Source organism: Prionailurus viverrinus, chromosome D3 (assembly GCF_022837055.1).
Source record: "Prionailurus viverrinus isolate Anna chromosome D3, UM_Priviv_1.0, whole genome shotgun sequence".
In the NCBI taxonomy this organism is placed as follows: Eukaryota; Metazoa; Chordata; class Mammalia; order Carnivora; family Felidae; genus Prionailurus; species Prionailurus viverrinus.
Genome location: NC_062572.1, coordinates 2981521 through 3006761, shown reverse-complemented (window position 1 = coordinate 3006761; position 25241 = coordinate 2981521). Strand labels below are relative to the sequence as shown.

At 47.2% G+C, this 25241-nt stretch overlaps 1 protein-coding gene across 1 annotated transcript in view; it reads right to left on the bottom strand.

The window, feature by feature from the left end:
* The window catches only part of TMEM132D (transmembrane protein 132D), a 563851-nt gene that overhangs the window by 153219 nt on the left and 385391 nt on the right, over positions 1 to 25241 (bottom strand). The gene's annotated exons all lie outside the window — the stretch shown is intronic.

The window sequence follows — 25241 nt, the reverse complement described above, 5'->3', positions numbered from 1 at the left end:
TCTCCACCGCAAAAGCCACTTGGGCCAACGTCTCAGAATGCGAGCAGGTCCTGCCGTCTGTCACCTTACCTTTAAAACCCTCAACGACTCGCTGCCTTGCTTAGAAATCATAAATGAAATACAGCGGCAAAATGAAAGCAGATCTCCTCCTCGTTAGTTCTCAGTGAATGATGAAGAATGATAAACAGCGCCCAGCACTGATGCAGTACGTGGAGTTACTAACTAGTTTGGGAAAAGAGAGGGCAGTGGAGACCCAGCTTTCTGGGTTAATCTCTCCTACACACGGGTAGAGAATGTCAGATGGAATAAAAGCGCCCCGGGTCAGAGGTCTCGATCTGCCAACGAGTGGTAGAGAGCTGAGTCTAGGCAGCTACTGATTAAGACGCCATGTTAGATGTTAAGCCACTGGAAAGGACGTAGGTAACGGTAGGTTTTACGTCTAAGTCTCCAAAGAAAAGCCCCTAAGGGAGCGTTGACTTCGCTAGTGGAAGGCCAAGGAGCATTAGTCTTCAGGGTTTGTGGACTGCTCTTCATAGCCTCGGTTTACCATCCACTAAGGGAGCCCTTCTTTCTTCTTCTTACTCGCACAACCTCCGGAACAAACACGCTCTAACAGCGTTTATGCAGTGTGGTTGTTGATAGCAAAACACATCGCCATTATCTTCTTAAACAGAGATTTCTCTTAGGTCCTACATTATGCATTCCCTCTGCTTTGTTTCGAATGTTGAGTTGATTCTTAACGTCTTTTTTATGGCTGTTGGTGATATGGTTTGATGCGGTGGAAAGAAGCTGTTCAATTACCTATCTAATTACCAGCTCAGTAATTACTTTATCACTACTTAGGTATCAACTTAATCTAAACAGTGTTTACTCCAGGATTCGTCTTCAAGGTCCTCCTTGGATTTGTCTCCTTACTGTACTGTTGGCCCATCTCTTCTCTTGATACACACTCTAGAGTGTGGGTGGAGTCCTTGGGCATGAACATGGGATTCTACTGGGTAGTTCCTTGCTTTAGGGTCTATGTAGTAGATGGCCATCCAGCCTACAGTCTCCATTTCGCAAGCAACCTCAGGCAGACCATCTAGAGGAAAGCAGGGTCTATGAAAATCGACTTCAGTCTTTGTTGTTATTGGTACTCACTCCTTAGCCCGCAAAGATTAGCACAGCAGGAGCCTCATGGGCTGAACCACTGAGGTGTGAACATACCACCCTCATTGAAAAAGAAGCAGAGGGCAAATCAAACTCCCTGGGGGTGAACAGGCGGTCAAACCAGGTAATTGAGGAATTCTAGGAAAGAAGCAAAGCATAGCTAGATCTCAAAAGCCCGTAAGAAAGTAGCCCGTGCAAGCTAGAAAGGAGGGACTCTTATACTTTGAAAGTTCCCACAAGACACCGTGGCCGAGTGGAAGTGGCCAGTGTGGCAGGGCCATGTTACAAAGTAGGGTCACAGAAGAAAGCCAGATTATTAGGAGTCTCAAGAAAAGACAAAAAAAACAATTCCGTGGACAGAAAATGCAGATGAAATCTAGCTGGGTGGGAAAACTGAAATTCTAATTTCCTAACCCAAATGATTGCTAGAGGAAGAAAAGTCAAAGGAATCCAAAGGTCTACGGCTGGAGACAACATGGGAAGACACGTGGCAAGAAATGGGATCGGTCAGCGCCCCAGCTGAAAACAGAAGGGCAGTCTGGGGAGGGCTCATTTAGAAAGGCGGGGTGTTGGGGAGCCATGGAAAATGCTTCCGTAACACAGAGCTAGCAGCAGCTGAGTTGTGGCCACCCGATGGCCTGGGGGGTGAGGAGGAGACAAATATGTTGGGGGGCAGTCACGTTTGGTGATGGAACAAGCCCAGCCCACCTCGGGGGACCTTGTAGACAAGGAGCCAGGAGGGAAAACACTCTGACGTTCTCTGGCCAAACCTAGCTGGAATCTGAGGGCCCTGAAGTCCCTTAATATAGGACACGCAAGAGAACAGCAATAACGGGTCTGGGGAAACAACAGAAATATCCCAGGCAATGGAAGTCTTTCACAAAATGACAGCAGCTCCTCACTCCCCTTTGTGCCTCCATTCGTGTTGTCGGAGAGGGTCATCGGACTAGACATAAAAGCGATTAAGAAGGAACTGGATCTGCACGTGGTGAGCACTTTGCGAGACATCACTGAGCCTTTTTATGTGACCTCAAGTCTCCTGGCTTGCACGTACCATTCCCCGGGACACCAAGATGCAATCTATCTGTTCACTGAACCCGTAAGGAGCTATGTATACGGAGAAAGGTCCTAGAATAATTCTCAATGAACAAAAATGACATCAACGCAGACAAGAGTTAAAAATATCACGGTGCCTTCACAAAGACCTGATAATCAGTAGAAGACAGAACAGCCTCAATAAGGACTTGTCGCGTCTGAATAATCTCAGCTATGATTTGTTGATTATTAACAATAACCTCAGTTATTGATTCACATGCGCCAGCATTCAGTCATTCAACAAATATTTCTGAGCCTCCACTATGTGCCAATTAATGTTCTAGATGTGGGGATGCTCCATCAATCAAGGCGGACAAGCTCCCTGTCCTCAAGAGGTTTACCATCCAAAGGGGGTGGGGAACACTCACAAGTAAACATAAAAATAAACAGGATAATTTTAGGTAACTCAAGGTAGAGTGAAGCAAATAAGCCATGTGATGGAATAAATGGTGTCTTAATGGTGAGGTTGGGGGGGGCAGCATTCATCAGTTGATTCAAGAAAGCTTACACAGAGGGTCCCACTGAATGTCGGGTAAGTTGGCTGAGACACATGCTGGTGGCAGAGATTTCCAGGAAGGGGAACAGTGAATGTAGACACCGAGAGGTAAGGGTGAGTTTCAGAAATAAGAGAGGACAGGGCATGTGAAACCTACCAGCATGTGAGTCAGTTTTAGGAAATGAAGTCAAGGAAGCAGAGAGGGGTCAGACCATGAAGGGGGTCCCTGGGTCTTGGTAGGAAATTTGAATTTTATTCTTTGCATAGATGGAACTGCATGTAACAGCTTTAAGCAGAGAAGAAGGCTATGCACACTGCATTTTAAAAAGAGCTCCCTGGGGGCAGCGGGGTGGCTCAGTCCGTTGGGCGTCCAACTTCGTCTTGGGTCATGATCTCACGGTTCGTGGGTTCGAGTCCCATGTCGGGCTCTGTGCTGACAGCTCGGCCTGGAGCCTGCTTTGGATTCTGTGTCTCCCTTTCTTTGCCCCGCCCCTACTCATGTTCTGTCTCTCTCTCTCTCAAAAATAAATAAAAGCATTAAATAAATAAATAAAACTCCCTGGAAGCTCTGAGGAGAATGGGAACAGGAGGGGGTGTGGGTGGCAAGAGGCGAGGAAGGGGGACCAAGGGAGGGCAAGAGTATCTTGAACTTAGCGAACAGCAGAAGAGATCAAACTCAAGACTATACTTTGGAGGGGGCACCTGGGTGGCTCAGTTGGTTAAGCGGCCGACTCTTGGCTCTAATTCAGGTCGTGACCTCACGGCTTTGTGGGATCGAGCCCCACATTGGGCTCTGTGCTGGTAGCGCAGAGCCTGCTTGGGATCCTCTCTCTCCCTCTCTAGGTGCTCTTCCCCCACCCATGCTGTCTCTCTCTGAAAATAAATAAATAAACTTAAAAAAAATTTAAAAAGACGATACTTTGGAGGCAAAACCAAGAGACAGGGTTCTAAGTTGGCTTCTAGGGTAAGAGAAGTCAGTATCATGGAGAACTGTTAGGTTGTTGGTTTGAGGACCAGGTGGAATGGGGTGAAATTTATTGAAGTGATGAAACCAAGGGAAGAAACGGTTTAGGGGAAAAGAAGAATTTATTAATTTTTAGACTATGGCAGGCATGATTTATTGGGGATATGGGTCCAACGGTGATAAAATCTATCTCATCATGTCACTGTGGACAATGAGAAGTGACGTGAGTCTGAAGGAGAGGGCATCTATCACTTATTCATTAACTTACTCATCTGAAAATATTTTTGAACACTTACTATGTATTAAGAAATATTTTAGATACCAAAACTAACCATAAAAAAAGACGAAACAACAATTTCATGCCCCCATGGACTTACAGAAAATCATGTAAACTTCGTGGCATTTCAGATGATACTTTGGGCTGTGGCATTAGCATGAGATCGGGTCAGGTTCTGGGTATCCTGTGAAGGCAGAATTACTTATCAGGATCAACCAAGAGACTGGATGCTGGGTCTGAGAGCAAAGGCTTCCTCAGGTTGGGTCTGAGCAGCTGCAATAATGGAATTGCCACTGACTGCAACAGACAGGTGTCAAGGACCAAGGCGTTTGGAGAGTAAAGATGATAGATGCCGGACAGAGAGGTCTATTAGACAGAGCAGAGGTGCTCTGGAACCAGGCAGCTGAGAAGTATTCCAGGCTATAGGCATATGCTTCAGAATTATCAGTGAATAGGTAATACTTAATGTCACAAGGATGAAATCACCAAGGGGCTCAGCGTAGGCAGAAAGGAATTCGAAAGACTTCCTCAGAGCAGAACAGGTGGGTAGGTGAGAAGTTGTGAGTGAAGAAGATCAAGAAAGAGGAGCCTATGAATTAGTAAGAAAACATGAAGCATGTGTTGTCTCAGGAACTTGGGGTTCCACAGAGGGTGTTGTTCTCTGTGCAGAATTTCAATTAATGGATTGAAAGGGCAAGTTGATAGCATGCTAATCATATTACACATGACATAAAGCTGAGAGTTATAATCGAAATGCTCAGTCACAGATTCAGGATCCTAAAATATTTCAACGGGCTGTAATGATGATGGAGTGTGTCCAACGCGATTCAATTTTAGAAAGAAACGCCACATCTAGCTTCCTGGCTCAAAGCCCTCACCAGACTAGAACAATCATGGTTGAGACGCAGCTGAGGACCAGCATGTGAGAAAGACAAAGAGGTCTATGTAATTGGCGGTCAACAGTGCAACGTGGCTTTTCCCAAGGAGGGTCTCGGCAGACTGGCTGGTGTCAGTAGGGATACGGTGCCCAAAGGGAGACACTACCACACAGCTCAGCTCTTCTCTTGGTCAGCCCACACCCTGAATGCCATTTCCAGGGCTGGGTCTACAAATTAAGTCTGGGACCCAAAGTGACACTGATGGGCAATCGGGTGAAAAGACTGTCCCCTCCAAGAATCCCACTCAACTCCAGGGTGGTTACATAAGAAGACCCAGCACAGTCAGAGGAGAACAGTAGTCGAAAGAACGGAGGGATATTCAAACCTGAGAGCTACTCCTGGTGGGACACTGTGTTGGGGATTTACCAACTCCTTCCTGGGTGGGGAAAACTACACTCGCCCACTCTCGTGTAGTTAGGAAGGGCAGGAGACAACGGTGGAAGAGGCTTGGAAGGTAGGCAGGGGTTAGATCCCACGGGGTCAGCCTCATGTGCCATGCCAAATATTGTGGTGTCTCTTCTAAGAGCAACAAGATGGCATTAGTCTGTTTTATGCAGGAAATAGGGACATCATCAAAGTTGAGTTTCTAGAAGTTTCTAGAAGATTAATCTAGAAGATTAATCTGCACGTAGGGAACAGAGCCGCGAAACATCAGGAGTGGATGGCACGTCTATAATGTAGACCAGAAAGGATAATTTGAGCTACAATATTGGCAGTGGACGCCGGAAGAAAAGGACAGGCTTGAAAAACAGGAAGCAAAATCAAAAGGACTTGGTATTGGGCTGGACACAAGGAAATGAGAGGTCAGTGTGTCAAAGGTGATTTGAATGGTAACAAAAAGGAGAAGCCACCCACTAGATATTGGACATTACAGTTTTCTCCCTCTCTCTGTATATATGGACAAAACAGGATATCTATCTATCTATCCGTCCATCCATCCATCCATCCATCATGTATGTATGTACGTATCTACCTATCTATCCGTCCATCCATCCGTCCATCCATCCATCATGTATGTATGTACGTATCTACCTATCTATCCGTCCATCCATCTGTCCATCCATCCATCATGTATGTATGTACGTCTCTATCTCTATCCCTATATATCTTTATATCTATCAACTCCGCATTATCTGTTTCTATCATCCTCATCCATATCTACATTTACCCATATCTTTATCTATCATATCTATGTATACAGAATGGCACGGGTTTCCTTAAGAAGGTAGTGCATCATTTCCTATACCCAGAAAATACCAGAAAAGAGCCTAGGCAAACCCCTAGTGAGGATGTTGTAGAGGGAATTCTATCATATTATGGAAAACGAATAGGTTGTTTTGAAACGTATCCACAGATCTTTCTAACAAAATGTCAAGAATCCCATTAAATGGATGGGGCCCATGTGGCATTTTTGCACAGATAAGAAACGGGAGGTACCAAGACAGAAACGTGCCAAGCTTACTCCGGGAAGGGGTGGCAGAAACGTGGGTTTTCCTTGTGAGCCTCATCTATTTTCCTCTCTTATCCTAAAAGCTCTGAACATCATTGCTCCATCACTCAGTCACATGACAGTCCGGCTCTATCACCCTCCAGTTTGGAGATAAATTTATCCAGGACCATTGCATGAACACATCTTCCCCATCCGTCCGTGTGTGGGGTTAATGTCTACCTTCTGTTCCTCTGTAGGCACCTCAGAGGGCACGTGCTGGCTTAGATCCTGGACATCGGCAAGCAAGAGTCTGCAGGAATTATGCTGAGTGAAATAAGTCAGTCAGAGAAGGACAGCTATCGTATGTTTTCACTTATACGTGGGTCTTGAGAAACTGAACAGAAGCCCTTGGGGGAAGGGAAGGGGAAAATAGTTACAAACAGGGAGGGAGGGCGGCAAACCACAAGAGACTCTTAAATACAGAGAACAAACTGGGGGTGGACGGAGGGAGGGGAAGATGGGTGATGGGCATTGAGGAGGGCACTTGAGGGGATGAGCACTGGGTGTTGTATGTAAGCCAATTTGACAATAAGTTATATTCATAAAAAGAAGACAGACGCTCTCTAGCCATGTGAATTTCAGTAACTTATTTTCTTTCCATAAATCGCAAGTTTTCCCATCTGAAAAATGACCATGAGACCGCTCTTGTGATGTTGCCGTGGAGCCTGAATAAGAAGTTTTGTGAGGGGCGCCTGGGTGGCGCAGTCGGTTAAGCGTCTGACTTCAGCCAGGTCACGATCTCGCGGTCCGTGAGTTTGAGCCCCGCGTCGGGCTCTGGGCTGATGGCTCAGAGCCTGGAGCCTGTTTCCGATTCTGTGTCTCCCTCTCTCTCTGCCCCTCCCTCGTTCATGCTCTGTCTCTCTCTGTCCCAAAAATAAATAAACGTTGAAAAAAAAAATTAAAAAAAAAAAAAAAAAGAAGTTTTGTGAAAGAGCCTGTACAGTGAGACAGTGAGTCAGATAGCAAAACACAGTAACTCCCAATGTACTTAGTAAAGGAGACAATCTGTTTATTTTCCAGGGTTGAATCCATTCTCAGTTGTTGAACTGCACGTTTCTTATTCCCCAGCTTCATTATCAAGAAGGGAATTCCATTAAGTCAGAGATGGGTTTTCTAGAAAGACATGGGTCCTGGGTTCCATCACCACAGCTGGACTCAGGTACTAGGAAGTTAAACTTGCCATCTGTCCCCTACCTCAGAAATGAGTTCAATCCAACTTTTTCCTATTATTTACTTATTTAATTTTTTATATTTATTTATTTTTTGACAAAGAGAGAGAGAGAGCGCAAGCCGGGAGCGGCTGAGAAAGAGGGAAAGAGAGAGAATTCCAAGCAGGCTCTGCACTGTTAGCACAGAGCCCGACATGGGGCTCGAACTCACAATGGTGAGATCACCACCCGAGCCAAAATCAAGAGTCGCATGCTTAACCGGCTGAGCCACCCAGGTGCCCTGACTTCTGTTTTTTAATTTTTTTTTTTTTTTCAACATTTATTTATTTTTGGGACAGAGAGAGACAGAGCATGAACGGGGGAGGGGCAGAGAGAGAGGGAGACACAGAATCGGAAACAGGCTCCAGGCTCTGAGCCATCAGCCCAGAGCCCGACGCGGGGCTCAAACTCACGGGCCGCGAGATCGTGACCTGGCTGAAGTCAGACGCTTAACCGACTGCGCCACCCAGGCGCCCCTGACTTCTGTTTTTTAAAGACGAACCTTTTACAAGCAGTAAGAGGCAGGTAATATGTAACACTCTTCTATTGGGTAAAAGCATTAACCAGCTAATCACGCACATTTTCGAAACGGAAATACAAGACTTATGGAAAGAACTCTCAGGCCGCTGGTAACAAGCTAAGCAAAATCCTCTCCTTAATCATTCCATTGTGTTTCCATATGTCGTTATTGTCCTTGCATACAGCTAGGAATTTGCAAGGACAGATAGCCTCCGTTTCCATCTAAAAATGGTCAGGAAAACAGATCTACGTGGAACACACAGGACAGTTTAAACACTTGCGTCTCCACAGTTTGTTGCTGACAGGTTTAGGAAAAGTAAGTCCCGTAAAAGTCACTTTGAACTGCAGCCACCAGATCACTAAAGTAGTCATTCTGAATAGTTCCACGCAGGGCCGTCATTCTGTTGTTTTGTGATACATCCACCTCTTTCGACAAGGCATAAAAAGTCCCTTCTTCCTAGTACAATGGACTTCTCTCATGGTTTTACAATTAAAAAACTTAAATACCAACTTTCCCCATCTTTTCTGAGCTAGTCACGTTACCATCTGACACACACGATCATTCCGGCCGTGGAAAGAGGGATACACATCCATCTACTTGTTACACATGGCCTTAGGGATCAACGCCAAGCTCTGTGAACAGACGCCAGATAAGACACACACACACACACACACACAAAACCAACCTAGCCTTAGCTGAATTAACAGACCAGAGGATCCCTGCCAGTGAGCCAAAGGAGACTGATTGGGAATAAGTGACAATTCTAAGGAACTGTGGTCAGAGGTAGTTTGGAGTCAAGCGTAAGATGGTCAGAAAACTCTGTTACGTTTGTTAAAATTCCTCTTGATGGGGATTTCACAGGTTATAAATAAATAATTTCTTTTTTAATTTTTTTAATGTTTATTTATTTATTTATTTATTTATTTTTTTTTTTTAATTTTTTTTTTCAACGTTTATTTATTTTTGGGACAGAGATAGACAGAGCATGAACGGGGGAGGGGCAGAGAGAGAGGGAGACACAGAATCGGAAACAGGCTCCAGGCTCCGAGCCATCAGCCCAGAGCCCGACGCGGGGCTCGAACTCACGGACCGCGAGATCGTGACCTGGCTGAAGTCGGACGCCCAACCGACTGCGCCACCCAGGCGCCCCTGTTTATTTATTTTTAAGAGAGAGAGAGAGAGACAGAGCTCAAGAGGGGAAGGGCCAGAGAGGGAGGGAGACACAGAATCCGAAGCAGGCTCCAGGCTCCGAGCTGTCAGCCCAGAGCCCGACGTGGGGCTCGAACTCAGGACCCATGAGATCATGACCTGAGCCAAAGTTGGACGCTTCACCGACTGAGCCACCCAGGTGCCCCTAAACAAATACATTTCAAAGCTTCAATCTTGGCTGAAGCTCAGTCTTCAACTTTTAATGTCACCAGTGGGGCACGTTAACGTAGCTATCGATGACGAGCTGCAGCCGGATCAGTACTTTTGTTTCAGGAAGGACCGCGGGGCCCCTGGTTTCCCAGTGTGCACAGCTGTGGTTCACGGACAAAGGTCAGCGTGCATGTTCCGTGTCCATGGGCCATCATTGTTATTCGCCAAGCACCCTTTCCATGGGACATTTTTGTTGTTGCTGAAGGTTTTAATATTCGGTTGTTCATAAAACGTTAAGGTGGGTACAGTATCTCCTTCACCCCAAGCCCTGTGCAAGCATATTTGTCCCGTAGTTTTCCAACGCGGATGTCCCAGCGACCTTGTGTAATACCACGCTTTCATTCTTTCTTCTCTCCTTCCTACCAGAACCATGGTTTTCTTCCAGCAGCTATCCTGACTTACAGCTTGTGAACTCGGAGGATGCTGACAGCATCCCCATCCCAGCCAGGCACGGCCAGACTATTCCCTCGGCAGTGATAAGTTTAAGAAGTCTGCTTAGACCAATCAGAATATCTGGCCATTTCGTCCAGGTTGGGGGCAGGTGACGGCCTGATGTGGCACGGTCTGACCGCCAGGAAGGACTCCCACACGCAAGATGGAGGAGAGGTGTTCTCCTTCCTCTGGCTGGAAGCGAACAACCTCCCTCTTTGCTCCAGTGGTTGCTGAGGCCCACGAAGGGAGGGCAAGACCAAGGACAGCCAAGACCGAGCTCCCTGGACCGGCCGCCCTCTCCGTCCAGACTGCCCTCTGGACGCCCCAGGGTGTGCCATGGGAAGCCTGCTTGTTGGGCGAGCACGTTTGAAGCGGGGCTCCTCTTGCTCGCGTTCCGAAAGCACCCCCCACTGATGACACCCTGCTCCCTCATAAAGAACAAGATCCCGAGGAGCTCCTCAACCTGCTGTCTACAAGCCGGGGGCCCAGAAGAGCTTGTGGTGTGGATGCCAGTCTGAGAGCAGGACAGGAGAAGAGGGGACGCCCCGGGTGCAGCCGTGAGGCAGGGACACGGGGGCAGGCTTCCTCCCTTTCTCAGCCATAATATCATATGATTTTAATAATATTTATACAGATTCATATTTATAACACATAAAAATACGTATCATATGTCCTATTGGTTCTGTCTCCCTGGAGAGCCTGGCTAATGCAGGAGGAGGGAAGGGAGGGAGGAAAAGACAGCTTCCTTCACCAAAGTGGGAGGGAGGGAAAAAATCTGCATTAGCATTCGTATCTTCCTCTTTAAAGCAAAAGAGAAATTGAGTTCAAGGGTAAAGCAATCATTTTTGTTTGGGCTAAATTTAATCGGTAATTTACTTGCACTACTGGAAGACTGGTTTATACAAACGCAAAAAACAGATTTCTTTCCCTAATTTGCCCACATTGGGAAGTCCTAAGCCCGCATTTACTACCCAGCGTGCAAAGATTAACAGAGTAAAGAGCTCGTGGAGCGGTGACCTAACCCATATTTTACTGTAACTATACATCAACTCATATTCCAGCATCCACTGAAATCTCCAGTTGCCTCAGCATCTGTCAAGAAAATAATGGTTTTGTTGAAAACTTCTGAGTTAAAGAACATTGGAAAAAGAGCTAGGTCCCACATGAGAAAACCACTACTTGGTGAAAACACATATTCTAGTGTGCTAGTTTCAATTTTTTTTAATGCTCATTTATCATATATTTTGGGGGGGGGGGTGAGAATCCTCAGCAGGCTCCATTGCTGTCAGCACAGAGCCAAACGCGGGGCTCGATCCCACAAACCGAGAAATCACGACCTGAGCCGAAATCAAGAGTCAGATGCTTAGCCAACTGAGCCACCCAGGTGCCCCACAAAAAATTTTAAAATATATCTTTTTCTCACTAGGGACCAATGTGTAATTGCTAACACCCTTACACTGAGGTTCTGTGAGTTTTGTATGGAAAGGGAGTTTTCCACACGCTCATGTGTGTCTGACAGTCAGAACCGGTGAATGCCGAGTAGCGTCTTGTCTGAGATGAACGTGTTTTATGAGGAAGAAACAAACATTCCCTTTAGACTATTCGGGGCTGCTCTTCACGGGCATTTCTGTCACACCCTGTCTGCATTTTAAACTCTTGAGCTCTTATTAAAAAGGCAACTAATGCTCCATTCATGCCCTGAAGATGCTTCCAGATGGGGGAGGCGTTGGGTTCTGGGCAGAGTGCACATCCCCAGCCTATAGGTTGATGCAGTTCTACAGGAGCCTCTGCATCCAGCCCCAGGGATGGTCATGTGACTGACTACAGGGACCAATGCGATGGAGACTCCTTGCAGGACTCGGGCTCTGATGCTGTGTCTAAGTCTGTAGCTCCAACATGATGGCTGGAGCTCCACCGGCCTTTTTGGACCAGAAGGTGAGTTTGAGAATGGAGTCACCTGGTAGAAAGACACACCCAGGTGCCCGAGGAAGCCACCAGGTTCAATTCACAGTGTCTACCTCTGGACTTAATTCACACGCAAAAGATGAACTTCCACCATTGCTAAAGCCATTGTATTCGGCGGTCTCTATGTCTGTGTCATGTAGCCACGTGGATGCAACCTTACACAGGGGGCCCGTAAGTTCTCATTTCTGCATAAAGCCAGCGTGGACTGGACTTGAAAAGTCCTAACGGATTCACTAGCGGTATCTTGCGCCTGTCCACCGGGCCAGCGAAGACTGCCGTATGGAACACGGCCATGGTTCCCATTTAAATTTAAATTATTTCAAAACCGGTAGGTTAATTGAGTCTTTTCATTTCTTCAGGACATGGCTTTTTCCTTAATTTCTTGCAAAACTTGCAGAGGAACATAAGAAGAAAAGCACTTAACCGCTTCAACTTTTTTGTGCAGATATTCCAAAACGTACCTTCTCTCGTTGTTACTAATAACCGCAGTGGCCGTAATTCTTTGACAGCCAGGTACTTCCAGGCCCCATGCCAGACGTTTCACTTTGCCTCTCATGAAAGCCTGCACCCCCCCACCCCAGGAAGTAGAAATCCTAGAACTCATCCACACTTTACAGATGAGAAAAGTAACGTACAGAGAGGTCGTTGGACTTGCCCAAGGTCCACACGTTCACGAACTCTCAGGGATGTGAATTCAGCTCCATCGGGTTCAGCCTCCACTTCAGGATGTGTCTCCAGCTTCCCCTGTGGTCAGACGCTGGTCTAGGGGCTGCAGACGCAGCGTCAACTCCGCAGGCAGTGTCCCTGCTTTGGTCTTCATATGCTGGGCAAAATCAACGTATGACGCACTGGGTCTCAAGAAGTACCATGGAGAGAAGAGACAACGCGGCCTCTGACACAGGCTGCTTTCTGACGTGATCCTGACCACCAGCTGTGGGATGCCTAAAGCCGAACTGACACTAACACAGAAGCCAGGTGGAGCTGGTGGATGGATCCTGATGTCGGGTTTAGGGGGTCTCTCCTGAGAGAAATCTAACAGATTTCACAGATACAAGAGACGCCACGGGCTCGGCAGCCGGCGTGCAGCCTGGAATGCTCAGGTACGTGCATGTGACCAGGCTATACTGCGAGAGGTGTTCACCTGCTGGGAGTTGCCGAGATTTCGGGGGTACTGGAGCGAGCCAGCCTTCGGGAAACGAACTAAGAAGCAAGAAAGTGTTGGGTCTTGAACCTGGGAATTTGCTGGAATCGTGCTCTTAAATCGGCGTCCATTTCTCTTTGTGGACAGGTCTCAACTCTTTGAGAATGAGGTTAATCGAAAGGTTAATGGCAGCTGTGCCACTGGCGAGGTCTGCCACTGTCCAGGGGATATCGCCTAAGAGGAAGATGAAGTTAATCAAAAAATGGGAGGGATGCTCAGGCAGATTTAGGAAGAATAACTACCAGGGATGTGGGGAGCTCCCAGGGCTCTGACCTGGTGGAAGGCGCTCATCCCACTTTAGGGGTCGAACCATCAAAAGGGCTTACTGGCACAGGGAAGTCACGGCACGGGGCTGAGCACCAAGCCCGAGGTGCGGGCGCCTGGTTCAAGGGAGGAACCAGGCTCCCTCCACCCGCTCGGGCTGACCTGGGTCTCGTGGGGACCCTCCACTGAGTGCAGCACAGCGGGAAACGCACACTTTTCTCGTGGAATGATGCTTTTCAAAATTGCTTTCCTTTTTAGGGATCCCTTCCTTCAAGGAGGTTAAGCTTTACATCATGACTGGACCACAGAGGAGGGCCGCTGTCAACCTCCTGAAGGCTAATAGACGCTTTTCCAAAGAAGACACCCAGATGGCCAACGGACACATGGAAAGATGCTCAACATCACGCATCATCAGGGAAACACAAATCAAAACCACAGTGAGATACCACCTCACACCGGTCAGAGTGGCCAAAATTAACATCTCAGGAAGCAACAGATGTGGAGAAGCGGGAACGCTTTTGCACTGTTGTTGGGAATGCAAACTGGTGCAGCTGCTCTGGAAAACAGAAGGGAGGTTCTAAAAAAATTAAAACGAGAACTACCCCTATGATCCAGCAATTGCACTACTAGGTATTTATCCAAAGGACACAAAAATGCTAATTCAAAGGGACACACGGACCCCAATGTTTATAGCAGCACTATCGACAATAGCCAAAGTATGGAAAGAGCCCAAATGTTCATCTACTGATGAATGGATAAAGAAGATATAGTATATCCATATCCATATCCATATCCATATCTATATCCAGACACACACACGCACAATAGAATACCACTCAGCAATAAAAAAGAACGAAATCTTGCCATTTGCAACAACCTGGATGGAACCAGAGGGTATTATGCTAAGTGAAATGTCAGTCGGAAAAAGACAGATATCCTATGATTTCACTCATATGTAGAATTTGAGAAACTCAACAGATGAATATAGGGGAAGGGAAGGAAAAATAAGAAAAAAACAGAGAGAGAGGCAAACCCTAAGAGACTCTCAAATACAGAGAATAAACTAGGGTTGCTGGAGGGGAGGGGTTGGGGGATGGGCTAGATGGGAGATGGGCATTGGGAGGGCACTTGGGATGAGCACTGGGTGTCATAGGTAAGAGACTAATCTCTGGGTTCTACTCCTGAAGCCAAGACTACAGTGTATGTTAACTAACTTGAAAAAAAAATAAAAAAGAAAAGCTATGTCTATAATAGACCAGGAATGGCCTTAAAAATTACGTACCACAAACTCTAGGCTTTTGTATCACCTTAATAGTCTTTCTATTCATAAATGGTTGAAAAACATTTAAAAAGCATACTTCCTGGGGATATGTGTAAATTACATGGAATTCAAACTCCAGCTTCCACGGACAGTTTTGGTGTCACTCAGCCACCCCATCCGTGTCTGTCACAAAGCCAAAGCTTTAGAGCTATGCTGTCCAATCCAAGAGCCATTAGCACACATGGCTATTTAAATCTAAATTACAGTTGGCCCCTAAACAACGTAGGTTTGAAGTGCGTGGGTCCACTTGTACATGGAGTTTTTTTCTGATAAATCCGGTATCGTACTGTAAATGCATTTTCTCTTCCTTGTCTTTGTAATACTATTTCTTTTCTCTAGCATACCTCATTGTAAGAATACGGTGTATAATACACAGAACATCCACAATCTGTCAATCAACTGTTTATGTTATTGGTTAGGCTTCTGGTCAATGGTAGGCTATCAGTGGTTACGTTTCTGTGGAGCTCTGAGTTATACATGGATTTTTCAATGGTGCAAGGGGCTGGCGCCCCTAACCCCTGTGTTGTTCAAGGGTCAAGCGTAATTAAATCACACAAAAATTCAGTTACTTGCTGACATTAGTCATGTTGCCAGAGCTCAATGACCACGTGTGGCTGCCATATTGGACGGCTCAGGTAACACAACCAACATTTGTATCAAGGCAGAAAGTTCTATCAGTACTGTCTACTCTAGACTCATTTTTTGGCCTCGCCCATTCAGACAAACTCCTGGGTCTTACCTCTAACCAGGTCCCAATGGCCATACTTAGGAAGTACACCCCGAGGTCTTTAATTTGTCTTCAACACCGCCATCATCTCCATAGACCCAGTACTCAGCGCTTTCTGCCTGGACTATCAAAGGAGGTCCCAGCATGGTCTTCCTGCTTCCACGGCTCACCACCCCAATTTTGTTCTCCTTTTGGTATTCAGAGCGATATTTTAAAAGTAGATCATGAATCAGAAGAGACTTAAACACGATAAATGAGAAATCCTTCCGCACAACTCATGGCTGGTGAGGGTCTACATAATCCAGAGCCTGCCTCCTCAGACCTCATGGTCTCCAGTCACTACTCCCCCGCTTCCCTCGACCTTTCCATCCGGAGGCGCACCACACTGGCCTCTGCTTTGGGTCTTGGCAACCACTTTCCCTTCTGTCTGGAAAGCCAGCTCTTGTCAGATCTTCCCACGTTGGATCCTTCTTGGCATTCTGTCTCAGTTCAAATGTCACCTCCGCAGTGACGCTCCAGCCTCCAAGGGCTCACCTTGCTACACCCTGTTTTATTTCCTGCCAAGCATAGATCAATTTGGAATTCCTCTTGCTCAATGATTTTTTTTTTACTCATTTGCCAGCCGCTCCCCTGAGTGGGATGTGAGCTCTGCGGGATCCCCAACACAAAGGCCAGTGCTCGGCACATCCCGGGAGCCCAGGAACTGCAGGGATGGACTGTTCTCTGGAGCGCCTACAAAAGGAGTTACATCACGAGCATATCTACGCACTGACAGCAACTGGTCATACACAAGCCGGGGCTGTGATAAGCACCCGGAAACCAGCAACAGCAGACACACTCTGACTTATTTTGTGCGGCGTCGCTTTAAAGGCGCTGGGGTTCAGCCGCCACCGTCTCATTATAAATCACCTCCGGAGAGGACGCCTCATTAGGGGCATCAAAGGCCCCAGAGTGGGCTGAAAAGAAAAGGCAGTGGCTTTGTGCATGATAAATAATTCATTTTCAGACGCCTTTCCTATTTCAGTAAGACTTCTCAATTTCACATTTTTTATGAGTATGATTTGTGGATTTGCATCTTCCAAAGATCCTTTTGCATACTGAACTGATCAGCAGTCCAAACCCTGTTTTCACAAGGAGGGCGGTGGCGGGCACTGGTGGGGAGCACGGCCTCCGGAGCCCATCCGTCTGGAATCTATTTCCAGTTCAGCTTCTTGGCTGGACTGCTTGGGGCATCCTTCAACTGTGTGCCCTCCCGCATCTGTGAAATGGGAGAGAAGCAGCCTCACCGGGGCCTTGTGGGAATTTAATGCCTTAATATAGAGAAGGAGGGGCACCTGGGAGGCTGAGTCGGTGAAGTGTCTGATTCTTGATCTCAGGGTCATGAGTTCAAGCCAGTGCTGGGCATCTCTCTCTGTGTCTCTCTCTGTCTCTCTCCAGATAGATAGACAGATATGGGAGACAGGGAGAGGGGTGAATGCAGCGCCGTGCCTGATACATAATTAGCATCAGGAATCTGGTGTCACTATTGTGAACGCTCTTTGGGGCGGCCATGCCTATTCACCAAGCACAAAGCGAGAATGCTTCTTGAAAGCAGAGACTTTCCTCAAGGGCTATTGCAGCAACTTAATTTGCACTTGGTGGAGAAGTATAAAAAATGAAAGCAGGGGTGTGCTATCCAGTGTGACTGAATTTTCAAAAAGTCTGAGTAAAACAACAGAGGGTATCTGGCATATTAATTAACGGGCTGACACAGGAAAAGAATACCATGAAAAGTCAAACAAAAAAGAGCCAAGAATCCGCTTTCATGCGAAACATAAAAAGAAATGTCATTACTGGAGCCAGGAAAGATAGTTTCCTACTGTAACGCGGGAGCCTCTTCTCTGGTTCTGACCGTGGCGGGTGACTGGCAGGGAAACGCTACCTGTGCTCCCTTCGGAGGTGGCGGGGGACAAACGACCCTGCGTTACCCTATCTCCGCGTGCAGGCCAGGGGGCGGTGAGGCCGCTCTCTGGGCATCGACGACGGGGCGGTACCCTGCCTTCCGCTGGGTGTGCCAATACGAAGAAGGCCTGGGCTGGTGGGAGAACACGCAGGCAAGGAGGATATGCCAGGAGACTAAGTCGTGAAGGTCCTGAAGATCAGCGAGAGTGTGGGCCGATAAAAAGAAAGTTCGTTTTCTAAAAATTTTTTTTAACGTTTATTTGTTTTTTTTTTTTAATTTTTTTTCCCAACATTTATTTATTTTTGGGACAGAGAGAGACAGAGCATGAACAGGGGAGGGGCAGAGAGAGAGGGAGACACAGAATCGGAAGCAGGCTCCAGGCTCTGAGCCATCAGCCCAGAGCCCGACGCGGGGCTCGAACTCACGGACCGCGAGATCGTGACCTGGCTGAAGTCGGACGCTTAACCGACTGCGCCACCCAGGCGCCCCAACGTTTATTTGTTTTTGAGACGAGAGAGACAGAGCATGAGCAGAGGAGGAGAGAGAAAGCGGGAGACACATAATCTGAGGCTCCAGGCTCCGAGCTGTCAGCACAGAGCCCGACGTGGGGCTCGAACTCAGAACCACGAGATCATGACCGGAGCCGAAATCGGACGCTTAACCGACTGAGCCACCCAGGCACCCCAAAAGTTCGTTTTTCACTTGATTCTTAACGCAGGGCTTAGGAGCACCGACCCCAGCACGGTCGAAAATCCACATATAACTTTTGACAACCCCCCACCCCAGAACGTAACTATTCACAGCCTACTGGTGACCAACATCCTTATTGGTAATATAAATAGTTAGTGAGTACACATTTCGTGTATTCTGTGTATTATACTGCACTCTTGCAATCAAGCAAGCTAGACACGATAAACGTTACTAAGAAAGGCATAATGAGGGGCGCCTGGCTGGCTCAGTCAGTTGAGCACCCGACTTCGGCTCAGGTCATGATCTCACGGTTTGTGAGTTCGAGCCCTGTGTCGGGCTCTGTGCTGACAGCTCGGAGCCTGGAGCCTCCTTCAGATTCTGTGTCTCCCTCTCTCTCTGCCCCGGCCCTGCTCGTGCTCTGTCTCTCTCTCTCAAAAACAAATAAACATTAAAAAACAAAGATACTTAAGAGAAGTATGAGGAAAAGAACACATTTATAGTACTGGACTGTATTTACTGGAAAACCTCCCCTTTTAAGCGGACCTGTGAAGTTCAAACCTGTGTTGTTCAAGGGTCAGCTGTGCTTATGGAGAAGAGGGTATTAGATCCAGGAAAGCTTGCTTAAGATGCATTTCATCAGAATGTTTACGATATAGTCAGTTATATGGCCATCCAAATGCGGGCGAGCTTTGCATGCTGGGTTGATGGAAATGGAATAGGCTCCTGATTCAGGAGGACAGGCCCTGATCAGAGAGTTAAGAAGGGGTACATGAGACAAGGAGGGAAGGCGCTGTTTGAGGGTTACTTTCTCATAATGCCAAGAACCACGTAAGACGAGAGCTGAGCAGCAGTCAGGTGAGTGAAGGTTCTGGTGAGGTCTACGCTTCACCGCTCGGGCTTGCGGTTCTCTGGGCGACCACATCCCCCATTCACGCTAAGAAGCAGAAGGCATCTGAGTGTGGCATCGCCAGCGAGTCAGGAGAAGTAAACTGGCATCTAGCCGCTTCTACTTTGGAAGGGGGCTGGAAGATCGGAAGGGCTTAGGTGGGGTTCGACCAGGATGGGATGAAGGAGGACACAGAGGGTACGCAAAGGGATGCACTAGGGTGTCGTCTCTATGGCTCTTATCTATTACAGCTGCCGATGGTGTGATCTCAACCATCAAAAATAACTCGAGTGTTTGCATCCTCTGACTTGACTACTGTCCCCACCGTGCACGAGGAAATCGTGGGTTAGACAGAGCAGAAGAGTCAACAAGGATCAAGGAAGACTCCCCGGAAGAGGTGACAGGGGAATGGGCTCTACAAAGACCTATGAGATGCATTTGTGTTCTCATTAGAGTAAGTTTTAAGGTCATATACTGTACTTCATGAGGAGCACAGGACACACCTGACTCTTTGATCTTGTTTAAAAACCCTGCTGGCCTTCCCCAAGGATCTAAAGACACGTCTACACCCTCACATCACTGTAAACATCACAGAATGTCACCATCGCCAAATGGTTCATCAGGGTGAGAGTCTTCTGATGGTTTGCACAGATTATGATGTTCCACTTGACTGTATCTCTGATTATGTCCTGCTGAAAGTCTCACCCCACTTCCGATGACTAACACTTGGCAGTCAAGGCTGAACGGCACACAGTGGGAGCCCCATCAAGAGCCCGAGAGAGGAGGCACATTCCTACCATCCACAGGAGAGTGGCACCACCCACCTGTATTCCCAGACTTAGAGCAGCGACCACAACTACAGCATCCAGACAGCCACCACCCAGCAGGATCCAAAACATGTTAGTTTTACTTTGGAATTGAGAGCACGTGCTACTGTTTTCAAGGACAAGCTCGTACGGCATTCACGCCGATAAATATCAGTTATTATTGGGCGGAAGCCCAAAACACTTGCTTTACCCAGACCCTGGAGGCAGGTAGGAGAGAAGGATGTTGAAAGGCCTTGAGGAACCGGAGCCTCCCTCCCCAGCCCCCACCCAGAACGTTCCAGCTCTTTTAAGAAGTGCAAACACTTCTTTCCAGAATCAGACACTGACAAGCAGTTACAGACGTGCACCAATTGCATTAATGTTAATGCACGCTTAATGACCTTTTCCTCAGGACTCTCTTCCTAAGGACAAAAATATATCTACCTACAAGATCGTAAGGCATCATTTCCTGAACGTCAAAAAGTAATGTAATAAAACTCTTAGAAATACATGAATGGATTTTTTTTTTTAAAAAAAAGGTTTTATGGCTGTAGACATCAGGGAAAAAATGGGCAAAACACTGAGTAAGAAATAAACGTCTTTTGGGAAATTAGCTTTGAATGTTAGTACTTAACCGCGTCTCATTTCAAAGCTTTCCTGGGGACGGAATCGTACGTCACACAAAGAATGGAGGGGCCGTGAGCCCCACCCCAAATGGATCTTAAATCCTTAATAACAGTATCAGCTGTCACAACTGCATTTGCCTTCAGCATTAGTTTCGGAAAACTACAGTTCTCTCCGTTCAAATGCACGGTCTGGGGGTATTTTAATTTCCGAGATTTTACAAGAACAAGTGAAACAGGCATGTTTTTCCTCTTGGTGGTAATTAGGGGGAGGAGGGGGATTTCTACTACAGAAAAGGTCTGTGGATGTGGCTGCATGGAAATTAAATACCCCCCAAACTTCTGCATGTTACAACCCACGACCTGTGGGATTAGAAGGCAAGTGGTAAATCGTGGAGAATACGTGCAGTGAGGTGCCAATCAGAAGGTCAGCATCGCTCATACACAGAAACCGAACGTAGAAGGTGGTGTCCGTGGGCTGGGGGTAAGAGGGGGGAATTCATGTGTAGATGGCGGAGAGGGTTTCAGGGCTGAGGGCTGAGAAAGTTTCTGAGATCTGTTGCACAATAATGTGAACATATTTAACACCAATGGACTGCACGGTTGGAAGCGGTTAAGAGGGTAAATTTCACGTGACGTGTTTTTGCCATAATAAAAAAAGAGATTTTTTAATAACAAAGTCCTAAGAAATGAAATTCCCAATAGGGAAAGGAAATGGGTAAGAGCAAATGTTTGATGGGGAAATTTGCAAATGAACCAAAAGAGGGCAAATTTAGGCAGCAATAAAAAAAATTGAAGCAACGACGAGGTATCATTTTTGCTTAATAAATTGCCTATGTTAAGATTTTAATATCCTAAGTTTGTGAGTCATAGGGAAATGGGTACCATCATACACAGCAGGTAGAAATATATTGGTTAAACTTACCGGAGGGCAGTTTGGCGACTGTTATCAGAAAAATTACAATATTGCATATCATTTGATTCACATCCCTTGGTTTGAATTTATTCCCAAAAGTATGTGCAGGAATCAGTCGGAGCTGTGTGCAAAGATCTCTGTACAAAAATGTAAACCATAGGCTATTTCATAATAGGAGATCTCTTACCTATTTTAGGTCTGTGTGTGAACCGTGGAGACACAGGGGAAGCTTTCTGGATGAGCCTAAAACCCAGACTCCTGTTTCCCCCCCCATCTTTCCTTCACACCCGTGCCCAATGCAGGGGAAAGTCCAATCACCTACCCACTAAGACGGACCTGGAAGTGTCCACCTTGCCATGTCTCCACTGTCCTGGCTGCAGTCTCCTGGGGCCGTCCAGGATGGCGTCAGTGTCCGTCCTTCCTTCTCCCACCGTCACATGCTTTTAGCTGGACACATGGCCTCTTGGGATAGAGCTCACTCTCGCCCCTCCCCCGCAGCTACAGGTGGTCACTCGGCTGAGTTCAGGGCTGGCGGGCTCGGGGCACAGGTGCTGTATTCAGGGACAGGCTGTCCTTGACGGAAAGGAACACATCCTCCCGCTGTCCCTCTGCCTATTCCTGCTGGCTGCCACAGGGACACGTTTGTTATTATTCTGAGGCCATGGGGAGGAGGTCAATAGCTTTGGGGATAGAGGGAGGCTATGTCCTAACTCCCTGGAGGCATCAGAGAAGCCCCAGGCTGCTCACACTCTTACAGGACAGGTGAGGGACGAGTAAACGCCTAGCTCATTAGATCCGGGTTATTGGACAGCATCCAGCGTGCAGGTCCTAACTCTCTCTGACATCTCTCTGGCTCTCCCAAATCTACTCTCCACCTACAGCCGGAGCGTTCTTCTAAACACATACATCAGTCCATGTGCCACCCTGCTGAGAGCCTTGCAGCGGCTCCAAATCACATTTGAAGATCCACCCCCTCGTTCTAGCTTATGAGCGCCCGGTGACCACGATCTCAACCCAGAGCGCCTTCTCCTCACTCATCATGGTCCCGGTGAGCTGGCGCGCCTTCCGTTTCTCTAATATTTCAAGAACGTGTGATGCAGATGAATAGACGCGTGGATATCAGATCTCCTTCAAGTATCTCGCAACGAACACATGTTGAACAAAGACACAGTGGAAGTGAAATGAAGTGGCACAACGACTGTGTAGTGAGGACAGTCTCTCTAGCAATGGCCAGAGTTCTTTTCCCAACCAAGTCAAAGGTAACATGAAGCCGCCTTCTCAGGAAGGGGGACGCAGAACACTCCAAATATAAAAGACTGGGGAGTCAGGACCCTGAAGGCTTCACCCTTAGCTCCAAAGGAAGATATTCCAAGATCACTGGTAAAACGTCATCGGACCAAAAGTGCCCTTACCATTCATTCAATTCAGCTCAAGAATCAGTGAGCACGTACACAGTGTCTAGCACACTCTTTTTACGCCATGAAATATGGCGGCCGGGGCCAAACCCCTTTCCCGGAAGAATTGACAACATTGTTGTCAGGGCGCTGTCTATCCTTTGCATCGAGGGGTGAAATGAACAAAATAATAGCTACCATTTATTGTATGTTTGCTCTGGACCGGACACAGTTCCAAGCACTCCTGAGTTATCATTTTAGCCTCCTACTAGCCTATGAGTAAGTATTATCTCTTCTCCCCCTTTAGATGAGGAAACGGAGGCACCGTGAGCGAAATCAGCACGTTTGCATAGCTGGCAAGTGGAGGCTCGGATTCCGTTATGTTATTTTGCTTCCTGGGGGTTTCCTAAAGATCGAGACAGAAAACACACACAGGTGCTCAAGATGAGTCTCCACTTCCTCAAATGGAAATGAAGGAGGATTGTTACAAATATGGCACAAATAACCATTTTCCTCTTGTTTCCTTGCAACAGAGTTTAAGCAACGTGCCATGCTAAAAGAGAGATTAACTAGCCTTCCTTCCAAGAGGTACGGCCATACGACTACGTGCCGATTGGATGTAAGCAGAAATACTGTGTCGGATCCTTCTTTCTCGAAAGCTCATTTTCTTGAGCTTCTTCACTTCTGACTTTTTCTGGTCTACTGAACATGGATATGTTGGCCAGCCCTCCGGCAACCATCTTGGACCCTAGGGTTACCATGAGGGTGGAAGTCACGCCCTCAAACCACCGAGGCAGAAAGAAAGAAGGAACGAGGCATGGGCCACCACACCGAAACCAGACCACTAACCTTAGGATTTCCTGCACGTGAAAAAAGAAACGCATCTGTATTTTGGCCACTACTGGCTGGGTCAGAGCAGGCTGGGTGGGCGAGGAGCCCTCTTGATTTCAAACAAATGCAATTCCTAAATGGCGAAAGGCACGACTAGGTCTTGGCTGTCTCGTCACGCGATCGTACGGTACTACACCCATCGTAGCTAGACGGCGGGGTAAGATGAAAATGGTCACAGACCAGCAGAGGCCCGAGAGGCGCCTTGTCGGAGTGGGGATTCACGCGTGTTGCGGGGAACGGTGGGGTTGGGGATACGTGATGGGGGCGTCAGGGACACGTGAGGCAGGAGGAACGCTGAGTGCGGGAAACGAACAGGACGCTAACCTAGGCTGAGCAAAGCCACAGAAGCCGTGCCGAGCACTGCAAAGAGCTCATTTGACCAAAGGTGCTGCACAGGAGCAAATTCAAATAATTCCTTGTTCGAGATAAATGGTCTTGCCATCCCCAGTAATAGAACCACTCACTAATAGCCTAACCAAAGGAGTGCTACCCTCACACGTGGAAAGATACACCAAGGGAGGCTTAGCGCCTCCAAAAAAAAAACAACACAAAACAAAGTTAAAAGGAGCCCTTATCAAGGACATACCCCAAACTGTTACATTTCCTAACGAACGGCATAATAAGGAAACTGCCGTCACTAGGCAACTGTCCATGCTACCTTTTATTGAAAGATTGATTCCCAATGCTCTTTCTCTACGGATATAATAACACTTGTCGATATTTTCTAATAGATGGTGTGGAGGAGACACCAGGCAGGCAGTGGATAGGTCGACTCATGTTTTACATCCGACAGGAAAAGTAGGTTTGGTAAACAGGGGAAAGCTCACCTTATGGTCGGCAGACCAACATGCCCAAGCTTCTGCACTGTGAAAATCCACGATTAAAAAAGGTATCGTTCCTCTGTAGGGGTTCCTGAAGAGTCCGAGGTACAGGCAGGGCTCTACGGGGCATGTGTGTGTTTTGCTTAGGGGAACGCGGAGGACGGGTGTTCCCACAGGCGGTGGACTGTGTGACACAGAAACCAGGGGCTGGTCCTTCCAAGGAGAAAAGCCCATCTCTGTTTCATGAACCCTAAAGAACACGTAGACAGACTTACCGTCTTTAATCTTTTCCAAATAGGTAACCCTTGAGTGGAATACCATTAACTTCTTTCCTAGGTCGTGTTTTATTTATTTCTAACTAGCTGCCAACATGAACAGGTTGGCATTTCACGTTCAAACTGGATTTATGGCTTCCTTGGAAAATCGGTAGCTCGTAAGAACTGAGAAGCGGGCGTGGCTTTCCCGCGTGGCTGACGCTAGCTGCAGCTTTGAGAGGGGGCAGGCGTCTGCCATGCGACCTGCTACGTTTCCCTCACACTTGATCGATGTGGTCTCTGGGGGCGGATGTATTTGAGATTGTTAAAGTCTACACTGTATGATGGAAGCACATCTATTAAATGATCCATATTTTTCCATATAATGAAGATCCAAATCTAATACTTGGAGTTTGATGATTTTGTAACTAATATTCTCAGAATATGATTTAGAGAGAACACATTTTTGAGACTCAGCTTTGTGTAGCAGACTTCGCGGGTCAGGTACCCTCCCCCCCAACCCTGGTTCCTGGTTCTCTGACAATTCCCCGCC